We start from the raw sequence: 15,558 nt of genomic DNA, 5'->3' as shown, positions 1-15,558 counted from the left end.
TGCCTAAAGAAAGAGGTGTCACCCACAGAGAGGGCAGGTATTCTCCAAGGCGACATCACACACACCGAGGCTAGTGGCTGGGACAAAGACGAACCTGAGGTATCTCATCAGGGAATATCTAGAGATGTCTCCTTGCCTCCAGATCCGTCACCCTGGACCTTTGCATCGGCGGCACAGAGACACCTGCAGCTGAGAACTCAGGACCCCAGCTGTTCCCACGGGTTCCTCTGATCTCTAAGCTGCGCTCCCCCATTCAGATTTTGAGCCAAGTGCTATTTTTGCTGCCAGTACCAAGCAACAGGAAGGATGAATTGTCTGGTGCCAGGAACAAAATACCGAAGGACAATGGAGGTGAAACCAGCCCCGCTGTGATTTATGGCGTGTCTTAGCGTCCTGTCTCCTTCCCGCACTCGTCCAACCTCCATGCGCCCCCTGAACAGTCCTTCCAAGCCTTTCTCCTTGCTTCCCAAAGTTTGTTTTAGAATAAGTGATCTTTCTTCTTGTGACTTAGTCTCTCTCTCTCTCTCTCTCTCTCTCTCTCTCTCCCTCTTCCTCCTTTCTCCCCTCCCCACCCCCATCTGTCCCATGTGTGTGCATGTATACGCACGTGTGCAGGCCAGAGGCTGGCAGGAGTATGGCTTCTTTAGTTGCTCTCCATCTTATTTTGAGGCAAGGCCTCAACTGAACTTGGAGCTCACCGATTGGCTAGATCCCCTGGACAATAAGCTCCCCAAATCTGCCTGTCTCCTCCCTATTCCCAAGCAGAGTTCTGAGCATCTACCTCCATGCCCAGATTTTGCTGTGGGTGAGGCCCACACTCAGGTCCTCAAGCCTTACTCACAGAGCTATCTCCATCTCCCCAACCTCACAGCGTGCGCTAAGCAAGTCCACAACGACTCTCACCACTAAACTCCTGCATTTAATCCTGTTCTTATTATCAAAGCTAATTAAACCGGAGGTTTTTCAATCATTTATTGTTTTCAACAAATATTTGCTAGAAATTATGACTCCAGCAGATCCACTCTAGATTGGCCACTGTCCAGGGGTCTGATAACCTGGTGGTGGATACAAGAAAAATGCATGGCTTGCTAGTCCAGGGAGGAGACACGGGCGAACAGTGACAAGAGGTGCTGTGTTGCTGTCAGAGGGAGGAAAGGCAGGCGAGATGATAGAGTAGAGCATCCGCTGCTTCTGCAGACACCATAATGAGGTGCGTCCATGGGCAGAGACCAGAGGAAAGGGCCTCTGGACAGGGGGCCTGTGAGAGCGGTTCCCTCTGGGCAGGGGTGGGGCTGTGGGGGCGGTTCCTTCTGGGCGGGGCTGTGGGGGCGTTTCCCTCTTGGCAGGGGCGGGGCTGTGGGGGGCGTTTCCCTCTTGGCAGGGGCAGGGTTGTGGGGGCGGTTCCAGGGAAAGGATTCTACTACTCTTCCTTGTACTGCTCCCTACAGCTAAGGTGAGGAGACACTGCAGATGGAGGAGACAGTGAGGATCGAGAGGACCGTGACCTTACTAGAGAGCAAGAAGCCATGTAAACCTGTTCACGGATGACCATAGTTCCTCTAGCTCACCAGAGGCTGAACAGACAGGGAGGCAAAGGCCAAGGGGACATGTTGGCTCGGTCTGGGAGCAGCCAGAAGATTCCAGGTTTCCTCCCAGAGGTGCTTCAGGCACTATGCATCTCAACAGAAAAGAGGCAAGTCTTGCTGCTACAGGCCCAGGAGCCCGGGCGCCCCACCCGACACCCACGGATGCTGCTCCTGCACTGGTGCCTGTCTCCCCAATGAGCTGCAATGAATTAGGAACAAAAGATGCCTGCTGCGGGCCTGCTGTGTTCTGTACTCCACTCCCAGCGGGCAGTAAATCAACCCCAGACCATATTAAAGGCTCCCAGTAAAAGCCGACTGACTCACCTGCCAACCATGGAGAAGCTGGTTGCTTTGTCAGAGGTGGGAGTCTCATTCACTGCAGACTGGAGGGGCTGTACCAGACGGAAGAATACATTCTCCTGATTTAGATCAGGGCGATATATCAAAAACGAGCCAAAATAAAATAAATAAATAAAGGCTCTCAGGAGCAATACGCTTGCAGTTAATAACAGCAGGTGATATTATTCATCATCGACTCGGGATTCAGTCACTTTGGGAGCTAGCATCCTTCTGGAAGTTTTAGCCAGAGCTACAGAACAGGGAGGGAAGTCAGATAATGACAGACTCATAGATAAACTACAACCGGGCTGGAGAGAAGGCTCAGTGGTTAAGAGCACTGGCTGCTCTTCTGAAGGTCCCGAGTTCAAATTCCAGCAACCACATGGTGGCTCACAACCATCTGTAATGAGATCTGCCCTCTTCTGGTGTGTCTGAAGACAGCTATAGTGTGCTTACTATAATAATAAATAAATCTTAAAAAAAAATTAAAAAAGAAAAGAAAAGCTACAACTTTCCTTCCTGGCTGTTGAAGGAAGCCCTCTAGGCTCAGCCTCAGGGGAAGTTTTGGGCTTTCTACGTAACATTTTAGTATGTGGTGGGCTCCTGCTGGATTTCCAGAGGACCTTTCTACCTTGTGACTTTTGGGAATTATGGGATCTTCCCCCCCCCCCCCGCCCCCCCTCCCCCAGTGATTTTGGCCCTGCACTGTAAGTAATGGATTTCTTTGCCTTTTATCTCCAGGCCCTAGTCCTTCATTGTTGGAAGTCAGGACAGGAATTCAAGCAGGAAGCAGGAACCACGGAAGAACACCTACTCAGGGGCTTTCTTATGCGGGCCTGGACGGCTCGGGAATGGCACCACCCACAGTGGGCTGGGCCCACCTGCATCAGTTAACAGTTACAGAAACCTTCCTACAGGCACGCCCACGTGGCAATCTGAGTTGCTCCAGCCTTCAGTTGAGACTCCCCTTCACAGGTGACTCCAAACGATTAAAGCTAAGGACTACACGCCCTTTCTGCCTTGTCCTTTGATCTGTGAGCCTCAGTTGTTCTGAGGAAGATGACGTGATTCTTGCTGCACGGCTGGGATAACTGGAAAGGCCCTGTACCTCAAGCCTGGGAGCGGCTCACACAGAAGCACTTGCTGCACATACGTGGGGAACTGGGTCTAGTGGGCTAGCCGTCTTAGCTTAATCAACAAGCCCCAAGCTAATAGAGATTCTTTCTTAAACGGAACAAAACAAACACCATGATTGACATTTCCTGACAGAAGACACTAGAGGCTGTCCTCTTGCTTCTCCATGTATCTCCACATATGTACACACACAAAAGCATGTGCACCCACCTATACAGACTATTCAACACACAGATATATCCCTCCCCCATCTCCTTGGCCTTGAAAGTCTGCCCAGGAGAGAATCCACAATCTAAGATATAGTGAGCAAGGAACTTGGGTGCAGCCTTCAGTTTCAAGACTTAGAACGGGTGGGTGTCCACGGCTACCCACAGCCTGTCAAAACTGGGCTCAAGCTTGTGTCTGTGGATAGCAAAGACTCAGTCAACTTGCTGATAAGAGTTATACACATTTATCCCTTGCATGCTAGGCTCACACAATAGACCTAAGGCTCTTCAGAATCTGTTCACAGCCATAAACAAGAGGGTGTGGATTGTGTCAGACTCTCTATTTATAGTAAAAGTCATGGTTCACACAGTATTTGCAGAGTGTAGTTCTCTACTGAAAATAGTTGAACAGGGCATTTCTTAAATTAGTCTGGGATGATTCCTTCTCAGGGGCCTTGAAAAATGTTCTATTGCATTAACCGGTTAATTAACTAGTGTGTGTGTATGTGCACACACATGTGTGACTCTGTAGCATAGGGTCGGTGTAGAAGTCAGAAGTCTTGTGGAAGTCAGCTCTCTCCTTCCACCATGTGGGTCCCAGGTCAAACTCAGGTCATTAGGCTTGGTGGGTGAAGACACTTGCTGTGAAGCCTAATGACCTGAGTTTGACCTCTTTTCTAGGGGTCTTATGGCATGAGATTGCATTTGTTTGTAAAGAAGGTTTCATTTATTTTTATTTTATACATATGAATACATATGATACAATGTACACATTGTATACAATGATACACATTGTATCTAGACACAATATATCTAGACACCACATTCATGCAGTGTCCAGAGTCTAGAACAGGGTGTCTGGTGCTCTGGAACTCAGTTACAGTGGGTTGTCCTCTATGTGCTGGGAACTGACCCTGAGTACTCATAACCACTGAGCTATCTCTCCAATACCCAGGATCTGGTCTCTTAATTACGCCACCATTTTGCTTTTCCAAGCATGCACCTTCATTTCCGGTGTGGCACTTGCTCAAACTGGGCTGCACAGAAATCGGGATGTGGTAAATATTCAAGAATTACAGGAGTTTGCTCCTCCTCTTAGTGCACCGTACACCCCTTCCAGCTGCAAAAGCACAAACCCTGGAAGAACTCAAGCTTGCGTTCAAAGCCAGACAAGGCTCCTTTGGTTATGGGACATGAGGGACCTGCCTTACCTTCCTCTGTTGTCCTAGCACAGCTGATGTTGAGAACAGGGGTGCTCCCGTCTTCCCCTGTTCAGGGTCTGGGTAACAGGCAATTGTCACCACACCTGTTTTTTATCTGGTGGCTGAGTGTGGAACTCTGGAGCATCCGTGGCAAGTGCTGAAGTGACAGAGTCATCTTGCCAGCCCTTAGCTCTGGTTCAGCAAAACTGTGCTGCCATGTGCCCTTGTGTGAAGAGGCCAGCTCAGGAACAATTCTACCAGACCCCTCCCCTCCTGGAGGAGAAAGGTCACAGAGAGTGTAGGCACCCCTTTCCTCCGAAAGGTAGAGGCTGATTACCTTCCTCAGACCACGGGTGTGGGGGGAACCAACTATCAGCCACCTGTGGGTGTGGCAGGCCCAGAGCACCTAGACACGTGCCACAACCCATTGGCCACCTACACACAAGGGAAGTCCTTGCCACCTCATTCCCTAAAGACCAATCAGTTTAAAAGTCACATTGTTCTTCTGCCAATCGCATTGTGCCCAATGGCTGCCTCTCTGAAAATTGTATAAAAACTCACTGACTGGGCTTCGAGGGGTCGTTCTCTCTCCTTCATGTGCAGGGAGACCCCAGTATGCTGGAACGATAAAATTCCTCTTCCTTTTGCATTCATCCCTGAGTCGCAGTGGGTGGGGGTCTCCAGTAAGTTAAGGCTCCCCAGAGTCTTACACCACCATGTTACCTTGTATTGTACTGTGTGACCTTGCATTTTACCTTGTGACCTCATGCTCTACTGTGTGACCTTGTGTTCTATCATGTGAACTTGTATTCTACCATGTGACCTTGTATTCTTCCCCAGTTTCTCTGGTCTCTGAGTTTTTTATACCTTAGAACACAGAAAGGAAACATTGCCGCAGCTAGGATATGACACGCCCAGTTCTTAGTTACTCCCACTGAAGCCAAGCACAGCGGGTCAAGATGACCTATGATCCTCTGTGTTGGCTCATTAGGCCAACTCCCTCAATAACGTGTTTGCCTAGAGCCCCGTTTTAATTGAGAAACATGAACTAAATTAGGCTCTCCAGGAGCTGGGTTCCTACCAGATCATCATTTCCGGCCACAGACTATTTGGTCCTCTCTTTCGGACACCTGCTTCATGTGATTTAGTGTCTTGTGGGATGCTTTAATCTCCCTTTTCTGAGAGATGAGTCATGTCCCAGGTTATCCCTTCAGGGGTAAAAAGCCACAGCTGGGTAAGAGGCTTAGCAACTTTTTCCTCGACAAAGAGATTCACCAAACTCAGCAATATGAGGCAGTAGAAATTCATCATTATGTTCACAATTGGCCTGGGGAATCTCCTTCCACCAGTGAGGAAATAACCCTCATTAAAGTTCCAAGAAGGCACTGTCTGAGCGGTTGCCAATTCTGCTTCCCCCTGTTACTCCCCCCACCCCCACCCCACCCCCACTGGATACTCTCAGAACTCAGCCCCCTGTCACACACACACACACACACACACACACACACACACACACACACACTCATACACTGGATATTCTCAGAACTCAACTCCTTGCCCAGGGCACAGATATTTCTTTTTCTCTTTTTATAGTGCATTTTTTTTTTCGGAGCTGAGCTTCATAGTCTTTTTTTTTTTAATTTATTGATATATTTATTTACATTTCAAATGATTTCCCCTTTTCTAGACCCCCACTCCCCGGAAGTCCCATCAGTCCCCTTCCCTCCCCCTGTTTTCCCACCCAACCCTTCCCACTTCCCTGTTCTGATTTTGTTCTATACTGTTTCACTGAGTCTTTCCAGAACAAGGGGCCACTCCTCCGTTCTTCTTGTACTCATTTGATGTGTGGATTATGTTTTGGGTATTCCAGTTTTCTAGGTTAATAACCACTTATTAGTGAGTGCATACCATGATTCACCTTTTGAGTCTGGGTTACCTCACTTAGTATGATGTTCTCTAGCTCCTTCCATTTGCCTAAGAATTTCATGAATTCATTGTTTCTAATGGCTGAATAGTACTCCATTGTGTATATATACCACATTTTTTGCATCCACTCTTCTGTTGAGGGATACCTGGGTTTTTTCCAACTTCTGGCAATTATAAATAGGGCTGCTATGAACATAGTAGAACATGTATCCTTATTACATGCTGGGGAATCTTTTGGGTATATGCCCAGGAGTGGTATAGCAGGATCTTCTGGAAGTGAGGTGCCCAGTTTTCTGAGGAACCGCCAGACTGATTTCCAGAGTGGTTGTACCAATTTGCAACCCCACCAGCAGTGGAGGAGTATTCCTCTTTCTCCACATCCTTGCCAATACCTGCTGTCTCCTGAATTTTTAATCTTAGCCATTCTGACTGGTAGAAGGTGAAATCTCAGGGTTGTTTTGATTTGCATTTCCCTAATGACTAATGAAGTTGAGCATTTTTTAAGATGTTTCTCCGCCATCCGAAATTCTTCAGGTGAGAATTCTTTGTTTAACTCTGTACTCCATTTTTTAATAGGGTTGTTTGGTTTTCTGGAGTCTAACTTCTTGAGTTCTTTATATATATTGGATATTAGCCCTCTATCTGATGTAGGATTGGTGAAGATCTTTTCCCAATTTGTTGTTGCCGATTTGTCCTTTTGATGGTGTCCTTTGCCTTACAGAAACTTTGTAATTTTATGAGGTCCCATTTGTCAATTCTTGATCTTAGAGCATATGCTATTGGTGTTCTGTTCAGAAACTTTCTCCCTGTACCGATGTCCTCAAGGGTCTTCCCCAGTTTCTTTTCTATTAGCTTCAGAGTATCTGGCTTTATGTGGAGGTCCTTGATCCATTTGGAGTTGAGCTTAGTACAAGGAGACAAGGATGGATCAATTCACATTCTTCTGTATGCTGACCTCCAGTTGAACCAGCACCATTTGTTGAAAAGGCTATCTTTTTTCCATTGGATGTTTTCAGCCCCTTTGTCGAGGATCAAGTGGCCATAGGTGTGTGGGTTCATTTCTGGATCTTCAATCCTGTTCCATTGATCTGCCTGCCTGTCACTGTGCCAATACTATGCAGTTTTTAACAATATAGTGCAATTTTTTTAAATTAAATTTATTTCTTTATTCACTTTTACAGCCCCATCCATATCAAGCTCTTCCTCTGCTCACAGTATCCTCTCATGCAAGTGCTCCCCCCATTGGCAAATTAACAGCTCAACAGTGATCCTCAGATAGCTCTGAACAGCATCCTTAGAGAAAAGAGGGGCGGGTGAGGTGGGGAGGTGGGAGGTAGGTGTTGCAAGATATTTCCTATCCATTCACATTGAGGCAGTGAGAGGCCCATGACTGGAGGGGAGAGAGGAGGAGGGACTAAGAGAAGTGAGGGGAGGAGAGAGAGAGAGAGAGAGAGAGAGAGAGAGAGAGAGAGAGAGAGAGAGAGAGAGAGAGAGAGAGAGAGGTGGTGGAGCCTGCCATTGCCTTTACAGCATTGACCGACCGAACGTGGGATGGAACTGCGTTCCAGACCAGCAGAGAAGAGGTGGCGTCACCCTGGCAGCTCAGTAACAGACATCATGGCCGTCTCTCCAGGAAAGACTGAAGTTAGGTACTGTGCTTCCAGTATGTAGGCAATATTCCTGATGGACAAGTGTACACGTAAATGGGGTGTGGGAGACCTAAATGTCTCAAAGGAAACAGCACATAATTCCCCTCCCCCAGAATAAAACAGCTTACCACCAGGGCAGTATAAAATCTAAAGATGGTGGAAATGGGCCATTGTTATAGAAAATGCCCAGGGGACAGAATATGCAAGTTCTGAGCTCCGAAGAAGACAGAAACAGGGACTGAGGAACTGGCTCGGTCTGCCAGGTGCTCACTGCACTGGCTTTGGGCCCTGAGCCGATTCCCAGACCACATGTTAAAAAAAAAAAAAATCTATTGGTATATGTGCCTGTCAGCGGAATTTGGTGCTGTCCATACAATTATCTTTGCAGTTCCCAATTAAAAGTCCAGCCTTAATAAGTATTTGCTCAAGGACTTAAAAGAATGAGTAAATATTATCAAATGCAGCAACTGTTTATAACGGGAAAACTGGAGGCCCTTAAAGAGATGGTTGCTGGGGGCGGCACATGAACCATGGTGGGTTCGCACCATGGAACATTTCATGGTTGTTAAAATAATATACACTGGGCTGGGTGTGGGGGGGCACGCCTCTAATCCCAGCACTTGAGGGGGATTGTTGTCAGATCTCTGACTTTGAGATTATCCTGGTCTACACAGTGAGTTCTAGGACAGCCAGAGCTACAGAATGACATCCAAGTTGATAGGGACTGCAAGGCAAGTCTCACATTATAAGCGCAGGGCAGTTCTGGTTATATTGAATGGCAGGCAGGCAGCATTGCCCAGGACTATGTGTGCATGCAGCCAAGGATTCCACTCCGATCTCTTTAGTGAGTATTTTTGTATCATTATATAATTGACTGTGTGTTCATGTTCACATACATGTACTTGTACACGTGTATATGTGTGTGCATGGATGGGAAGCCAGAGGACAACCTTGGGCGTTGTCTTAGGGTTTTGATTGCTGTGATAAAACACCATGAACAAAAAACAAGTTGGGAAGGAAAGGGTTTATCTGGCTTACACTTTCAGATCACTGCTCATCTTTGGAACTCAAGCAGGACAGGAACCTGGAGGCCCGAGCTGATGCAGAGGCCATGGAGGGTGCTGCTTACTGGCTTGCTTCCCATGGCTTGCTCAGCCTGCTTTCTAATAGAACTCAGGACCACCAACCCTGGGATGGCACCACTCACCATGAGCTGGGTCCTCCTCCATCAGTTACTAGCTGAGAACAAGACTTACATCTGGATCTCATGGAGGCATTTCCTCAACTGAGGCACCTTCCTCTCTGAGGACTCTAGCTTGTGTCAAGTTGACAAAGAACCAGCCAGTGCAGACATTGTCCTCAGGCTTTGTTTGCTTTTCATTGATGGAGAGCGACTGGGTCTTTCACAGGCTTAGAGTTTGCCAAGTAGGTGATCTGTGCTGCCTCTGGCGAGGGCTGACTGTGGAAGAAGGATACCCACCAGCTTAGCCCTTGGAGATGATTAGCTTTGATTGCCAAGTTGACACAGCTTATGAACAACCAGAAAGAGAATCTTGAGTCATCTAGATCACGCTTGCCCATGGGCATGTCTTTGAGGAATTGTCTTGAATATTTTTTAATATATATTTTAAAATTCTATATTCTTTGTTTACAATCCAAAAGCTTTCCCCTTTCCCAGTCCCCCCCCCCCCCCATATGTCCCATAAGTCCTCTTCTCTCCATCCATTCTCCTATCTTTCCCCCTCCCTTTTCTCTGTCCTGGTACTCCCCTACAATGCTGGATCAAGCCTTTTCAGGATTAGGGCCCTTTTCTTCCTTCTTCATGGGAATCATTTGATATGCTAATTGTATCTTCAGTGTTCAGAGCTTCAGGGCTAATTAATATCCAATTGTCTTGAATATTAATTGATATGGGAAGACCTACTGACCAAACCAGTTCAATCAGCCAACAGGGTCTCCAGGAAGGGAGTGAGGATGGAAAAGAAAAAGGCAATTAGACAACACTATAACATGACTCCAACCAGTGCTGAGGCTGAAGCAGGTTTATTTTTTTTTCTAGTATGCTTTTATATCATTCTAGGTACATACAAAGAATATGGTCAGTCCTAAGGCATAAACAGAGTAGTCAAGGAACAAACAAGGCATAAACAGAGTAGTTAGGGTACAAGCAAAGGTCCCATGATTACTGTACTCAGGGTCTTTTTTTAAAAAAAGATTTATTTTACACTGTAGCTGCCCTCAGACAATCTAGAAGAGGGAGTCAGATCTCGTTATGGATGGTTGTGAGCCACCATGTGGTTGCTGGGATTTGAACTCCAGACCTTCAGAAGAGCAGTCAGTGCTCTTAGCCGCTGAGCCATCTCTCCAGCCCCAAGACTACAGTTCAGACAGCTGTAAGCCATCGAGACGTGGCTGGGATTTGAACCGGGGACCTTTGGATCCGCAGTCGGTGCTCTTAGCTACTGAACCACCATTTTAGCACTGTATTCAGGGTCTTAACTAGACCCTGAATCAAGATACAAAGAACACATTCCTCAGATGTATTCATCTTGAGCCTACTTTCTTGTCCTAGCCCAATGTCAAATTTCTGCCAAATTCCTAGAAGGCAGCCCCAGTGCTCTCTACAACCTAGACCACTACGGGCGGCACCATTCCCTAAGCAGGAGGCGGTGAGCTATGTAAGAGTGGAGAAAGCAGGCTGAGTGCAAGCAAGCAGGCAGATGAGTGGTCGTGCGTGCAATTATCACTCTGCTCTTCACTGCAATGTGATGAGGTTGGCAGCCACCTCACGCTTCTGCCGTTGATGACGGACTATACCCGGAACTGTAAGCCACAGCCCGCTTCCTTCCTTAAGATGCTTCTTGCCAGAATATTTTATCACCGCAGCAGAAATGAAATCGGGGTAGCTTTTCCTACCAAGCTGTTGTCCTGTCAAGCAAATAGCTCTTCTTCAGGTAGGAGAGAAACACGCCAGGGAGCCCAGGCCTCACCAGAGTTTTGTTCACATGCATTAGGCCTGCCTGACCCCTGACACCCAGGTTTCGATGTCAAACCTGCTGTTCAGAGGAAAGCTGGCTGCCTCAGACTTCACTGCTGGGCTCCAGGTCACAAGGATAAGGCCCAGAGCTTTCAGATGCTTCCTGGTTTCTCTGTTGCTTAGAAGGCAGCAAACCTGGGCACTGCCCCAGCACCATGCACACCCAACCTGGGTCTGGCAGGGAGAGTGAGAGCATTTTTCTATTGCCTTTTTCTCAGGCATTCCCCAGGACTCAAAACCTCACCCAGGAGTCGGTATCCAGAAGAAATAGCAACCAACTCTGTATGTCTGGGCAGTAGCAGCTAAGGAAGCAGGAGCCAGGATCTCCGCTCACAGAATGAATGGGAAGAATCCTTCAGCCTGCTATCAAAGCACTTCAGAGAACTGGAGACTCCAGTTGCTAAGCTTCCAGTCACAGGAGACTTTGCCCAATCCTCTGCACTTCCTCCCTTGTCCAAGAGCCATTCTCACGACCTACCAAGACTCTGTGACCTTGACAACCATCAGGTCATCCCAACAGCCTGGTAATGTGTGGAGGGGTAGGGCTGGGGAAGACAGTGAATGCAGTGCATGGAAATGTGAGGCAGGTTTGGCTCTCTGCACAGGGGAGAGACAGTCCAATGAATTCTCCCTCAGTCATTGGCTGAGACTCTCAAGCTGACAGTGCACAGGGAGAGCCCTGGGGACAGGGTACTCTTGGAGCAGGGATGCCCCTGGGCTTGGGGCTGGGAGCAGGAAGCTTTGGTCTGTTTCTCTGGCAGTCCTGCCTTTGAAAGCTAGTTTCTCTTCTCAGCTTTGGCCTTGCTTATCTGTTTAGGACCAGCAGAGGCTCCTGCCTCCAGGAAGATGAGCAGCCTTGAAGAGGGTCTGCTGCAAAGTGGGGAGTCACTAGGGTTTGGTCTTTAATGGGTTGTGATAGGGAAGACACTATGATGGAGTGATAGGGTCTCACTATGGCCCAGGTGGACTTAGAATTAACTGGTCAGTCAAGTCTGATCTCCAGCTTGCAGCAATCCTCTGCCTCAGCTTTTTCAGTTCTGAGGTCATGGGTAACCACCAAGCCCAGCTCGAGAAACTTTAAACTCGTGAAATGTTTACAATACACATATAGGCACACAAGTGTACATGCATGGGCAAACACCATACATATCATACACACTAGTATGTGCACACAAGTGGGCACACATGCATTTGCATGCATATGTATTTACAAACACATGGAGACACATGCACTTATACAGAGACACACATACACATGTACACATACATACATGATCATTCCTGCATAGGCACAAAGATATATGCACATGTACACATGTAAACATACACCACACCTGCACACACATGCTCATACAGGGACACACATGCAAAAGCACAGTCATTCCAATATAGGGACATATGTAAAAGCACACATGTATACATACATGAAGACATGCCCACACAGGGACATGCATGCAGCAGACATACTGTGCACACAGGTACATGCATGCGTACACACAGGCCAGGCATACACACATTGGCTGTGAGCTCAAGGACTGATCTACTGGACTCAGCTGGGGGCCACTCTGCACTCTGTGTTCTGCTGACTCTGAGGAAAGGCTCCAGGCTCAGCTGGAGCTAGGCTCCTTTGCAGAGGCACCAGCTACTGTGTCTCCTCGTGTTTGCTCAGTGCCATGGAGATGAGAGGCCCCGTGAGAAGAGAGACGCTGTTTCATTATTGATGGGAACACAGACAGCTCCGCTCTCCTCCAGCTGTGACACTTGTCCCCTTGAGTGGGCAGTGGAAAGGGCTGCTAGCAAAGAGAGCTGAGCTAATGTGGCCTCGGGTGGCCCGGCTAGGATGCACATCCCTGGGCCTGAGTGAGATGCCGTCTACCTGGATTCCCTTTTCCCCAAAACACCCAGGACCTGGCAAGTGTCTGCATCCTGGTGCTAAGAAAAAGGCAAATATTGAATACTCATGGGAAGAACCCCATAGGCCTGTTGGGGGAACTGATCCCTGAAAACATGGCTAGCTAGGTGTGAAGGTCACACGTGCCAGGCAGCTTCCCGACACCCTATCCTCACTTACAAAGAGAGGTTTACTTTGGCTCAGTTTGGATGGTTCCAGTCTAAGATTGGGAGACCCCATGCCATCTGCCCGTGAAGGCAGGAAGGAGCCTACGGCCCTGCACACATGCTCACCTTATCAGGCAAGATGCCCAAGAGAGAGGAAGTGGCTGGGTCCCCACAACCCCTTTCAAGGACACATCCCCAAAGACCTAACCAGGCAGGTCCCCCTCCTCAGGGCTCCAGCAGCATCACATGGGGGGGGATGGGGGAATGGGGGGGTGGGGGGTGGGGGGTGGGGGGATGGGGGGAGGGGTGGGGGGAGGGGTGGGGGGGGTGGGGGGTGGGGGTGGGGGACCAACCCTTTTACACATGGCTCTTCGGCGGCCATTCCTGCATCACGCCAGGTCTCTGATAGGTTAGTGTGCATTTGCTGAGCCGCTGTGGAGTGCTTGACATCGGCAGTGACAGGGATACTGCAGGAGAGCGTCTGGATTCTGTGAGGGCGGCCTGCAATCCCAGCAGCAGATAGGTGCTTTCCTGCAGGCCTTCCAAAGGCACCCTCCATTCTCACAGCCGTATTAAGAAGTAGTTACTGAGGCAGAGGCAGGCAGATTTCTGAGTTTGAGGCCAGCCTGGTCTACAGAGTGAGTTCCAGCACAGCCAGGGCTACACAGAAAAATTCTGTCTTGAAAAAAACCCAAAAACCAAAAACCAAAAAAAAGAAAAAAGAAAAAAAAAGTAGTTACCATTATCAACTTTTACTTATACACAGGGAAACCGAGTCACGAAGAGGCTACGCATCTTGCCCAGTATCACACAGCTCTTGAAGATCAGCATCCTAACAAAGGCTGTCATTGTAGAGCTTGACAGAGGGGTCTCGTTGGGAGAGACGCTGTGCACGTTGTGGTTGTGGTGGGGGAGGGGGGTCACACCATTCCCTAGAGTCCTAGTGTCCCTCTGGCCTTGCTATTGAACTAGGGGACCACACACAGGTCCTGAGTCTGTCTCTCGTTCTGACCTCCCTCTCTTCCCCCCTCTCTTCCTGGAGATGAGGAAGAAGTCAGGCCATCGTGGGACGTGTGTGAGCCATTTTGAAGCAGGTAGGAAGTTCTTTGGAAGACAAGGTTGAACTCTCAGAGGTAGAGCAGGCATGGGGGTGGGGTGGTGGTGGTGGTGGGAAGCCAGGGTCTGGGAATCTGAATGACTTCTCAGAGAGAGCCGCATGTGAGGCCTGCTGACCAGCCCTGTGGGTAGCAATGCCCCGGGTCCTGCCTGTTTAATCTTGGCATCTGCTCACCATGAATGAGTGCAGTCTAGAAACGAGCTTCTACCCCTAAAGCGGGATGCTGGCATACACAGGGGGAGACACCAAGGCAAAGGGAGGCTGGGGGAGGGGCGGGTCCTATGGTAGTTTCCTGTTCCTACACCGTGACAAAGGGACAGAAGCAGGTATCTAAAAGGATGAACGGGAGGGCTAAGGGTATAAAATACCCAAGCTCTCTCCTATCCCAGGGGGTAAAGCTGTTACTTTCTCTTTCTCCTGAGCTTGTCTGCACTAAGTGATCCTGGAACTGACCACTAGCAGCAGTCACAAAGGTCTCCTCACAGAGGACCAGACATGGCAGCTCCTGTCAGCAGTACGGGGTTAAGTGCTTTGAATGACAGGAGCATGCCGGAGGTGAAGTGACCATTGCTCTGTCCAGGTGGAGCCAGCAGGTCAGCTGGGTCCCCATCCAGTCCTGAATTTCCAGGAGCAGAGGGAGAACTGGCCACACAGCCTGCCATCCTTCTACCCGACCCCGTGCCACCAAGGCAGAGCGGAGGCTGCAGGTCCCTCTGCCCAGGAGTGTGGGGCCAAGCACGCAGCTGGATTTGCATGTGCCTCAGGCTCGTGTGTCGGAACACTAGGTGTCTCAGTCAGGGTCTCTATTCCTGCACAAACATCATGACCAAGAAGCAAGTTGGAGAGGAAAGGGTTTATTCTGCTTACACTTCCACATTGCTGTTCATCATCAAAGGAAGTCAGGACTGGAACTCAAGCAGGGCAGGAAGCAGGAGCTGATGCAGAGGCCATGGAGGGCTTGCTTCCCCTGGCTTGCTCAGTTTGCCTTCTTATAGAGCCCAAGGTTTCCAACCCAGGGGATGGCACCACCCACAAGGGGCCCTCCCACCCTTGATCCCTAATTAAGAAAATGCCTTACAGCTGGATCTCATGGAGGCATTTCCTCAAGGGAGGCTCCTTTCTCTGTGATGATTCCAGCTTCTGTCAAGTGGACACAGAACTAGCCAGTACACTTGGTCTTTAGATAGTGTTCTGTTTGGGGAAGGTTACAGAACTCTGTGGGAGAATGAAGCACTTAGGTTTGATAGTCCAGCCTTACTCCTGTCCGTCTTGTTTCCGGACCCCAGACTCAGTGTGACTGGCTG

Source organism: Apodemus sylvaticus, chromosome 21 (assembly GCF_947179515.1).
Source record: "Apodemus sylvaticus chromosome 21, mApoSyl1.1, whole genome shotgun sequence".
Classification (NCBI taxonomy): Eukaryota; Metazoa; Chordata; class Mammalia; order Rodentia; family Muridae; genus Apodemus; species Apodemus sylvaticus.
This window is presented reverse-complemented; position numbering follows the sequence as displayed.